This window comes from Physella acuta, unplaced genomic scaffold, assembly GCF_028476545.2.
Source record: "Physella acuta isolate Inbredline_101_S28 unplaced genomic scaffold, ASM2847654v3 ptg000079l, whole genome shotgun sequence".
Lineage (NCBI taxonomy): Eukaryota > Metazoa > Mollusca > Gastropoda > Physidae > Physella > Physella acuta.
In genome coordinates, this window is record NW_026731599.1 from 1,057,501 (window position 1) to 1,068,565 (window position 11,065).

The following is an 11,065-nucleotide window of genomic DNA, read 5'->3' on the forward strand; positions in this document are numbered from 1 at the left end:
CTTAAAAACACTGTTAATTACAAACTAATTTAAAGACGTTAATTAATTTATTGATATATTCATGGGTATATTAACCACATTATTATAAAAGTTTAAAACAATGACTTTAGTAACAGTAACAAAATTTATTTTCTTCGTACAACAATGTTTTCAATTATTTTTCCTAAGGCCTACATGTGAATGATAAGATTGACTATCAGGACCTCGCGGGGCACAGGGCAGGTGAAGTAGAGTTCACCTGTTTGTTTGTCTTTAGCATAAGAAGGGATAGTGTGGTCAGAGACATGCTCGTCTGGAATCGTTTTCTTAAACGATAAAAACATGTTGTCTGAGACTTGGCGGGACACTGGGCAGGTGAAGTAGGGTTGAGTAAGTCACCTGTGACGTCAGTATATGAAGGGATAGTCTGAAATCGTTGTTTTCGGTGTTTTTAAAAGATAAAAAAACATATGTTTGAATGTGGGGTCTGTTTTTTGTGACGATAAGTGACACTGCAGTAGCGTAGCGAGGGGGGTGGGGGCGGGGGGTGGGGGAGGGTACATATGTCCCCGGGCGCCGACCTTAGGGGGCGCCAAAATGGGTTGGAAAAATAAATTGAAAGGTTGAGGGGGGTGCAAATCGAAAGTTTGAGGGGGGGGGGGGGGTGCAAATCGAAATCTTGAGAGGGGGAGGGGGGTGGTGCACATCGAAAGTTTGAGGGGGGTGCATATCGAAATCTTGCCGGGCGGGGGGGGGGCGGGGGGGGGGGAGTTCAAATCGAAAAGATTGTCCCCGTGCACCGGGAAGGGTCGCTACGCCTCTGAGTGACAGACGTGATGTTTTTTATGGATGACCCCCGAAACCCACAGTTATCCAACGGATGACGGGTAGTCTAGTGTGTGTCTAAAACTGCGGAATATTAGTTCTTTATAAATTCATATGCGCTTTTTTGGGAAATCGGAAATAGCGTATAATAGAAAGAGGCCCGTGAATGATGATTTAAAATGTGAATGATTTTTTTTAATACTGAGTTGTACTGTATTCTCACATTGAACTTATCGGTCTCAAATACTGCTGGAAGTGGATAAACCTAGTCTTATTTTTACAAGCTTTTATTTAACCCACTGTCTCTGTCTGTCTAGATCGAAACGCCCGAGCAAAATTTCGGACACTTCTAACTGACAGATTTGTTTCAACTTTGGCACGTAGGTCAAGACATGCAGAAAAGCGTGGGTCGGTTCGAAAATATGAGTAAAGGTATCCAATAAATATCAAAATGACCCACGCTTTTCTTTATAGCTATTTAAATAGTAGTGTATAATTTATTTTCTACTTTATAGTGCATTATTACATAAAAGTGTGTTATTAAAACGTTTTACAAGCTTTTATTTAACTCACCTCCTCTGTCGTCAGTCGTCCGTCTGTCTTGATCGAAACGCCCGAGCAAAATTGCAGGCACTTCTGACAGACACGGTTCGCAGTTGGTACGTGAGTCTAGACTTCAGACAATGCAACATGACATTGAATTTGACTTAATTAGTTGCCTAATTAATTTTTTAAGAATTAATTAAAATTTTGTCCAAATTAGTAGGCTGTCTCATCAAACGATTCCGCACTATTAGACAACGTCATCACATTCATTAGGTGCGCAATGTATTTTAGTCATGCAACTCAATTAAAAAAATTCCAAGTACTAAAAAAAATCATAAAAAACGTTTTAATAACAAGCTTTATGTACTAATGCACTAAATAAATTAAAATAAATTATACACAACTATTTAAATAACTATACAGAAAATCGTGTGTCCCTTCCTAAATATTAGTAAAGGTATCCAATAGATACTAAAGTACTTAAGTGACCCTCGCTTTTCTTTATAGTTATGTAAATAGTAGTGTATAATTTATTATTTCTACTTTTTAGTACATTATTACATAAAAGCTTGTTATTAAAACGTTTTTTTATAATTTATTTTTTTACAAGCTTTTACATAGTTCACATCGTCCATTTGTAGCAAATCTTGTAATTCTTTTTGCCCAACTTCTAATGCAGAGATTTTGTTCAAATTTTCCTGATACCTTCGTCTTCAAATATCTGTTTTCAGAATTTAATTAGATGTTAAATTAGCCATTAAAAATTAATTAAGCACTTCCTAAACTAAGATGACATAACAAGGTTAAGTACCTGCGATCTCTCAATAAATTACTCCATTCAATAACAGAAGGGGAGATAACTAGCTAGACGCTATCACCCGACCATTCTGGTGAGCTGTGTTCACGCCGAATGTTTACAATCGCAGAGCCGGGTGGAATTAGTGAAGCATAATAAGGACGTATAATCTAGTTTTTAAACTATTTAAAAATAATGTGAGGTAACACGACTGAGAACTATCCTTCGCTTTATCAGCTTCCTGTGGTCTGTAAATTGTAGTCACGGATGGCTGCTTTCGATTGTAGGAAACAAAAGTCACAGGAAAAAAAAAACGCAGGAAAAAAAACACAGAAAAAAGTCACAGGAAAAAAAGTCACAGGAAGAAACGTCACAAATATATATTTGCATGATATTTGTTAATACTTTTATGTATTAAATATTTAGAGAGTGCAAATTAACTTAGGATTAATTAAATGTAATGTAATGTGTGTAGGCTGTATACGCATAGGAATTTTTATAATTCATCTAAAATATTTAGTATGAAGTTTTCATCGTGTTTTTTTTTAAAATACCAATATTAAATTCCCGTGAAATGGTAAGTTCATCTGACTTGCTGCCCTCAACTCATGACAACAATAGTTATGTTTAGTTCAACCACCTTTATTGCCCACATTTATCACGCTCATTACATAACAAAACTTAGGATCAAAACAGAAAGCCGACAAGGTTCAAAGGCTGTCATTGAGGCATAACGTCAAAAACACAAAATTTGTTCGGACAATACCTACTGAGGAGAGTCCGACCAGAGAATAGCCTACGGCAAAATGTGCCTCTAAATTTCTTTTATAATTAACTTTTCTACCGCGTATTTAACTAAATACGTAACAAAAGTTGAGATTGTTGTGTTAATTATCTTGTTATAAATCATAATGCTTTTAACGTCTATAAATAATTTATGCTATCAAAAAATACAACTCACAACAATAAACATACAAAATTTTACAATTCTTAACAAATTAATAAAAAGATTTCTAAAAAGATGTTTGTGACTTTTTTTCTGTGACTTTTTATCCGATAAAATTTTTCCACTGTGACTTTTTTCTGTGTTTTTGTCCCTGTGACTTTTTTCCATTCACCCTGCTTTCACTGGACAGATAATCGTCTTTTAGATATCGCGAGCTACTGATGGTGATTTAAAGCAAATATTTTTAGTCGTTTAGGAATCACAAAAACGCGAAAAAATAAAACAAATAGAAAAAAAAAAACTAAAAAAAAAAAAACAACCTTATAGCAAAAAACTTTTAAATCGAATGAAAATAAGAAAATAAAAATGATTTATTTTCTTTAATTAAAGCTTTGGTCGCCCATGAGATTATTGAGATCTTTACATATTTAAGCAACAAAAGCTTTTATTAAAGAAAGCAAATTAATTTTTCTTTCTTATTACAAGCTTTTATTTAACTTGCTTCCTCCGTTTTCCCCCTGTATGTCTAGATCGAAACGGGCGACCGAAATTTCGGGAAAAAAAAGTCACAGAAAGAAAAGTCACATGGTGGTGCGGGGAGCGGGGGGGGGGGGGGGGTAGATGGTTGCATATTAGCTTTGGTAAGGCCCAAACAGAAGGCTGGAATTGGTGGCCAAGGTTTCTGGTGAAGTGACGTCATCTGTGTAACATAAGACATCGCTACATCATCGACTCAAGTTAATGACTAAATCACGTGACAGCAATCACGTGATGCGGGTATCATCAACGTCACAAAATTGGACCACTGATGGGCGTCGGCAGGTAGTGGACATATGAACATAGGTAGTGGACATATGAGCATAGGTAGTGGACATATGAACATAGGCAGGTAGTGGACATATGAACATAGGTAGTGGACATATGAACATAGGTAGTGGACATATGAACATAGGTAGTGGACATATGAACATAGGCAGGTAGTGGACATATGAACATAGGCAGGTAGTGGACATATGAACATAGGCAGGTAGTGGACATATGAACATAGGCAGGTAGTGGACATATGAACATAGGTAGTGGACATATGAACATAGATAGTGGACATATGAACATAGGTAGTGGACATATGAACATAGGCAGGTAGTGGACATATGAACATAGGCAGGTAGTGGACATATGAACATAGGCAGGTAGTGGACATATGAACATAGGCAGGTAGTGGACATATGAACATAGGTAGTGGACATATGAACATAGGCAGGTAGTGGACATATGAACATAGGTAGTGGAAATATGAACATAGGTAGTGGACATATGAACATAGGTAGTGGACATATGAACATAGATAGTGGACATATGAACATAGGCAGGTAGTGGACATATGAACATAGGCAGTGGACATATGAACATAGGTAGTGGACATATGAACATAGGTAGTGAACATATGAACATAGATAGTGGACATATGAACATAGGCAGGTAGTGGACATATGAACATAGGCAGGTAGTGGACATATGAACATAGGCAGGTAGTGGACATATGAACATAGGCAGGTAGTGGACATATGAACATAGGTAGTGGACATATGAACATAGGCAGGTAGTGGACATATGAACATAGGTAGTGGAAATATGAACATAGGTAGTGGACATATGAACATAGGTAGTGGACATATGAACATAGGTAATGGACATATGAACATAGGTAGTGGACATATGAACATAGGTAGTGGACATATGAACATAGGTAATGGACATATGAACATAGTCAGGAAGTGGACATATGAACATAGGTAGTGGACATATGAACATAGGTAGTGGACATATGAACATAGGTAGTGGACATATGAACATAGGTAGTGGACATATCAGCATAGATAGTGGACATATGGACATAGGCAGGTAGTGGACATATGAACATAGGTAGTGGGCATATGAACAGGTAGGTAGTGGACATATGAACATAGGCAGGTAGTGGACATATGAACATAGGTAGGTAGTGGACATATGAGCATAGGTAGTGGACATATTAACATAGGCAGGTAGTGGACATATGAACATAGGCCGGTAGTGGACATATGAGCATAGGTAGTGGACGTATGAACACAGGTAGTGGACATATTAACATAGTCAGGAAGTGGACATATGAACATAGGTAGTGGACATAGGAACACAGGTAGTGAACATATGAACTTAGGTAGTGGACATATGAACATAGGTAGTGGACATATGAACATAGGTAGTGGACATATGAACATAGGTAGTGGACATTTGAACATAGGTAGTGGACATATGAACATAGGTAGTGGACATATGAACTTAGGTAGTGGACATATGAACATAGGTAGTGGACATATGAACTTAGGTAGTGGACATATGGACATAGGCAGGTAGTGGACATATGAACATAGGTAGTGGACATATGAACATAGGTAGGGGACATATGAACATAGGCAGGTAGTGGACATATGAACATAGGTAGTGGGCATATGAACATAGGCAGGTAGTGGACATATGAACATAGGTAGTGGACATATGAACTTAGGTAGTGGACATATGGACATAGGCAGGTAGTGGACATATGAACATAGGTAGTGGACATATGAACATAGGTAGGGGACATATGAACATAGGCAGGTAGTGGACATATGAACATAGGTAGTGGACATATGAACATAGGCAGGTAGTGGACATATGAACATAGGTAGTGGACATGAACATAGGTAGTGGACATATGAACATAGGTAGTGGACATATGAACATAGGTAGTGGACATATGAACATAGGCAGGTAGTGGACATATGAACATAGGTAGTGGACATATGGACATAGACAGGTAGTGGACATATGAACATAGGTAGTGGACATATGAACATAGGCAGGTAGTGGACATATGAACATAGGTAGTGGACATATGGACATAGACAGGTAGTGGACATATGAACATAGGTAGTGGACATATGAACATAGGCAGGTAGTGGACATATGAACATAGGTAGTGGACATATGGACATAGACAGGTAGTGGACATATGAACATAGGTAGTGGACAAATGAACATAGGTAGTGGACATATGGACATAGGCAGGTAGTGGACATATGAACATAGGTAGTGGACATATGAACATAGGTAGTGGACATATGAACATAGTTAGGTAGTGGACATATGAACAGTCAGGTAGTCGACATATGAAAATAGGTAGGTACTGGACATATGAATATATGTAGAATAGTCCCCACCTGAAATGGACATTCAGGTGAAATGGACATTCAGGTGAAATGGACATTCAGGTGAAATGGACATTCAGGTGAAATGGACATTCAGGTGAAATGGACATTCAGGTGAAAAGGACATTAGCTGACGTGAATGGCCGTGGTGTCCACCTGTGCCCTGGACTAATCTGTGACGACATCATTTAATTAACCATCGACACGTCGGTCGGTGATCCTCCATCCAATTAATATCAGCAGTAATGAATGTCAGCAAGCGATCAGATTATTGCCGCAGCGCCACTTTAACACTGCGCTGGTTTTATGCTTTGTTTTATTGGCGCAATCTTCTCCACGCATCACTGGCGGTGGGAGGGGGGAGGGTTCAATTAATTCTTGTAAAAACGGCGGATTCGCGCCGCTAGCCTCGAGTTCAATTAAAACTTGGATATGAAAGTATCAATCTTCTGCTCTTCTGCCCATTGGCAGGGTCGATACCTCTCAGCTCATAGAGCAATATCGATATATCTTTATTCTAAACATATCAGTATCGATACCACAACCGAAGCCACAAGATTATGTCAGTGGTTCATTTATTGACACATTTATAGGCACCCCCTCCCCTCCCTACCCACATGCCGCACCCCCTCCCTACCCACATGCCGCACCCCCTAACTACCCATAGGACATGGTTTGTGGTTGGTGTGTGGTTGGTGTATGGTTGGTGTGTGGTTGGTGTGTGGTTGGTGTGTGGTTGGTTTGTGGTTGGTGTGTGGTTGGTGTATGGTTGGTGTGTGGTTGGTGTGTGGTTTGTGTGTGGTTGGTGTGTGGTTGGTGTGTGGTTGGTGTGTGGTTTGTGTGTGGTTGGTGTGTGGTGTATGGTTGGTGTGTGGTTGGTGTGTGGTTGGTTTGTGGTTGGTGTGTGGTTGGTGTGTGGTTGGTGTGTGTGTGGTTGGTGTGTGGTTGGTGTGTGGTTGGTGTATGGTTGGTGTGTGGTTGGTGTGTGGTTTGTGTGTGGTTGGTGTGTGGTTTGTGTGTGGTTGGTGTGTGTGTGGTGTGTGTGTGGTTGGTGTGTGGTTGGTGTATGGTTGGTGTGTGGTTGGTGTGTGGTTTGTGTGTGGTTGGTGTGTGTGTGGTGTGTGTGTGGTTGGTGTGTGGTTGGTGTGTGGTTGGTGTATGGTTGGTGTGTGGTTGGTGTGTGGTTTGTGTGTGGTTGGTGTGTGGTTTGTGTGTGGTTGGTGTGTGTGTGGTGTGTGTGTGGTTGGTGTGTGGTTGGTGTGTGGTTGGTGTATGGTTGGTGTGGTTGGTGTGTGGTTGGTGTATGGTTGGTGTGTGGTTGGTGTGTGGTTGGTGTGTGGTTGGTGTATGGTTGGTGTGTGGTTGGTGTATGGTTGGTGTGTGGTTGGTGTGTGTGTGGTTGGTGTGTGTGGTTGGTGTGTGTGGTTGGTGTGTGTGGTTGGTGTGTGTGTGGTTGGTGTGTGTGGTTGGTGTGTGGTTGGTGTGTGGTTGGTGTGTGGTTGGTGTGTGTGTGGTTGGTGTGTGTGTGGTTGGTGTGTGTGTAGTTGGTGTGTGTGGTTGTTGGTGTGTGGTTGTTGGTGTGTGGTTGTTAGTGTGTGGTTGTTGGTGTGTAGTTGTTGGTATATGGTTGGTGTGTGGTTGGTGTGTGGTTGGTGTGTGGTTGGTGTGTGTGGTTGGTGTGTGGATGGTGTGTGGTTGGTGTGTAGTTGGTGTGTGGTTGGTGTGTGTGGTTGGTGTGTGGTTGGTGTGTGGTTGGTGTGTGTTGTTGGTGTGTGTGGTTGGTGTGTGTGTGTGTGTGGTTGGTGTGTGGTTGGTGTGTGTGTGGTTGGTGTGTGTGTGGTTGGTGTGTGTGTAGTTGGTGTGTGGTTGTTGGTGTGTGGTTGTTGGTGTGTGGTTGTTAGTGTGTGGTTGTTGGTGTGTAGTTGTTGGTATATGTTTGGTGTGTGGTTGGTGTGTGGTTGGTGTGTGGTTGGTGTGTGTGGTTGGTGTGTGGTTGGTGTGTGTGGTTGGTGTGTGGTTGGTGTGTGGTTGGTGTGTGGTTGGTGTGTGGATGGTGTGTGGTTGGTGTGTGGTTGGTGTGTGGATGGTGTGTGGATGATGTGTGATTTGTGTGTGCCAATAATTGGCCATCACCAACCTCAGTTAACTAGGCGCTTGGGTATTACCGACTGGGTTTTAATGATTGGGTTTAAAGATGGGGTTTTAATGATTGGGTTTAAATGATTGGGTAGAAATGATTGTGTTTTAATGATTGAGTTTACAACACATTTTGACAGCAGCAAGTGAACGTGAAAGCTAGTGTGAGAGCCAGTGTGAGAGCCAGTGTGAGAGCCAGTGTGAGAGTGTGAGAGCCAGTGTGAGAGTGTGAGAGCCAGTGTGAGAGCCAGTGTGAGAGCCAGTGTGAGAGCCAGTGTGAGAGTGGGAGAGGCAGTGTGAGAGCCAGTGTGAGAGCCAGTGTGAGAGCCAGTGTGAGAGCCAGTGTGAGAGCCAGTGTGAGAGCCAGTGTGAGAGTGTGAGAGCCAGTGTGAGAGCCAGTGTGAGAGCCAGTGTCAGAGTGGGAGAGCCAGTGGGAGAGCTAGTGTGAGAGCCAGTGGGAGAGTGGGAGAGCCAGTGTGAGAGCCTGTGTGAGAGTGGGAGAGCCAGTGAGAGAGCCAGTGGGAGAGTGGGAGAGCCACTGGGAGAGCCAGTGTGAGAGCCAGTGTGAGAGTGTGCCAGTGTGAGAGTGGGAGAGCCATTGTGAGAGTAAGAGCCAGCAACGCTCGGGTGTCAGAGATGAGCCGCCAGTAACGCGGCCCACGGAACTGCGATGGGCCAGCGAATCGCCTTACCTATTGACTTAAGAGCATTAGCCGTCCCTGATTATGCGAGAGATCGAGAAATTCATTTGGACTTTGAGGCGAGCAATTGAGTGTTTGAGGCTGTGTTGAGTGGCCTTCATCGGCTCATCTCTGCCTTGCTTCGTTACCCTTCACGCTTCATTGCATCCGACTGATTGCTTCATGCTTCATTTACCTCAGCCATCCCAGAGATTTCAAATGTCACCGTCCTCCAGTTTACCACCTCACTATTTTACCACCTCACTATTTTACCACCTCACTATTTTACCACCTCACTATTTTACCACCTCACTATTTTACAACCTCACTATTTTACAACCTCACTATTTTACCACCTCACAGACCTCTATTTTACCACCTCACCATTTTACCACCTCACAGACCACTATTTTACCACCTCACTATTTTACCACCTCACTATTTTACCACCTCACAGACCTCTATTTTACCACCTCACCATTTTACCACCTCACTATTTTACCACCTCACCATTTTACCACCTCACAGACCACTATTTTACCACCTCACTATTTTACCACCTCACCATTTTACCACCTCACCATTTTACCACCTCACAGACCTCTATTTTACCACCTCACCATTTTACCACCTCACTATTTTACCACCTCACCATTTTACCACCTCACAGACCACTATTTTACCACCTCACTATTTTACCACCTCACTATTTTACCACCTCACTATTTTACCACCTCACTATTTTACCACCTCACTATTTTACCACCTCACTATTTTACAACCTCACTATTTTACAACCTCACTATTTTACCACCTCACTATTTTACCACCTCACAGACCTCTATTTTACCACCTCACCATTTTACCACCTCACAGACCACTATTTTACCACCTCACTATTTTACCACCTCACTATTTTACAACCTCACTATTTTACAACCTCACTATTTTACCACCTCACTATTTTACCACCTCACAGACCTCTATTTTACCACCTCACCATTTTACCACCTCACAGACCACTATTTTACCACCTCACTATTTTACCACCTCACTATTTTACCACCTCACAGACCTCTATTTTACCACCTCACCATTTTACCACCTCACTATTTTACCACCTCACCATTTTACCACCTCACAGACCACTATTTTACCACCTCACTATTTTACCACCTCACCATTTTACCACCTCACCATTTTACCACCTCACAGACCTCTATTTTACCACCTCACAATTTACCACCTCACTATTTTACCACCTCACTATTTTTCCACCTCAATATTTTACCACCTCACTATTTTACCACCTCAATATTTTACCACCTCACCATTTTACCACCTCACCATTTTACCACCTCACAGACCTCTATTTTACCACCTCACAATTTACCACCTCACTATTTTACCACCTCACTATTTTTCCACCTCAATATTTTACCACCTCACTATTTTACCACCTCACTATTTTACCACCTCACCATTTTACCACCTCACCATTTTACCACCTCACAGACCTCTATTTTACCACCTCACAATTTACCACCTCACTATTTTACCACCTCACTATTTTTCCACCTCAATATTTTACCACCTCACTATTTTACCACCTCAATATTTTACCACCTCGCTATTTTACCCCCTCCTTTGAAAGAGAGATGGTAGAATAGACAGGTGAATAAAGAAAACAATGTAACGAGTGGGAGAGAGTTGGAGAAAGTGGGGAGAGGGAGAGATAGAGAGGGAGAGAAGGAGAGAGAGGGACAGAGAGAGAGGCGAGAGAGATAGTGAGAATGGGAGATAGAGAGATAGGGAGATGGAGAGAGAGGTAGATAGAGAGAGGAGAGATAGATAAAGGGAGAGGGGAGAGAGATACGATCAAAAGATGAGACAGTGGCCATATTGACGCTCAAATTACCGCGGCTGCTTG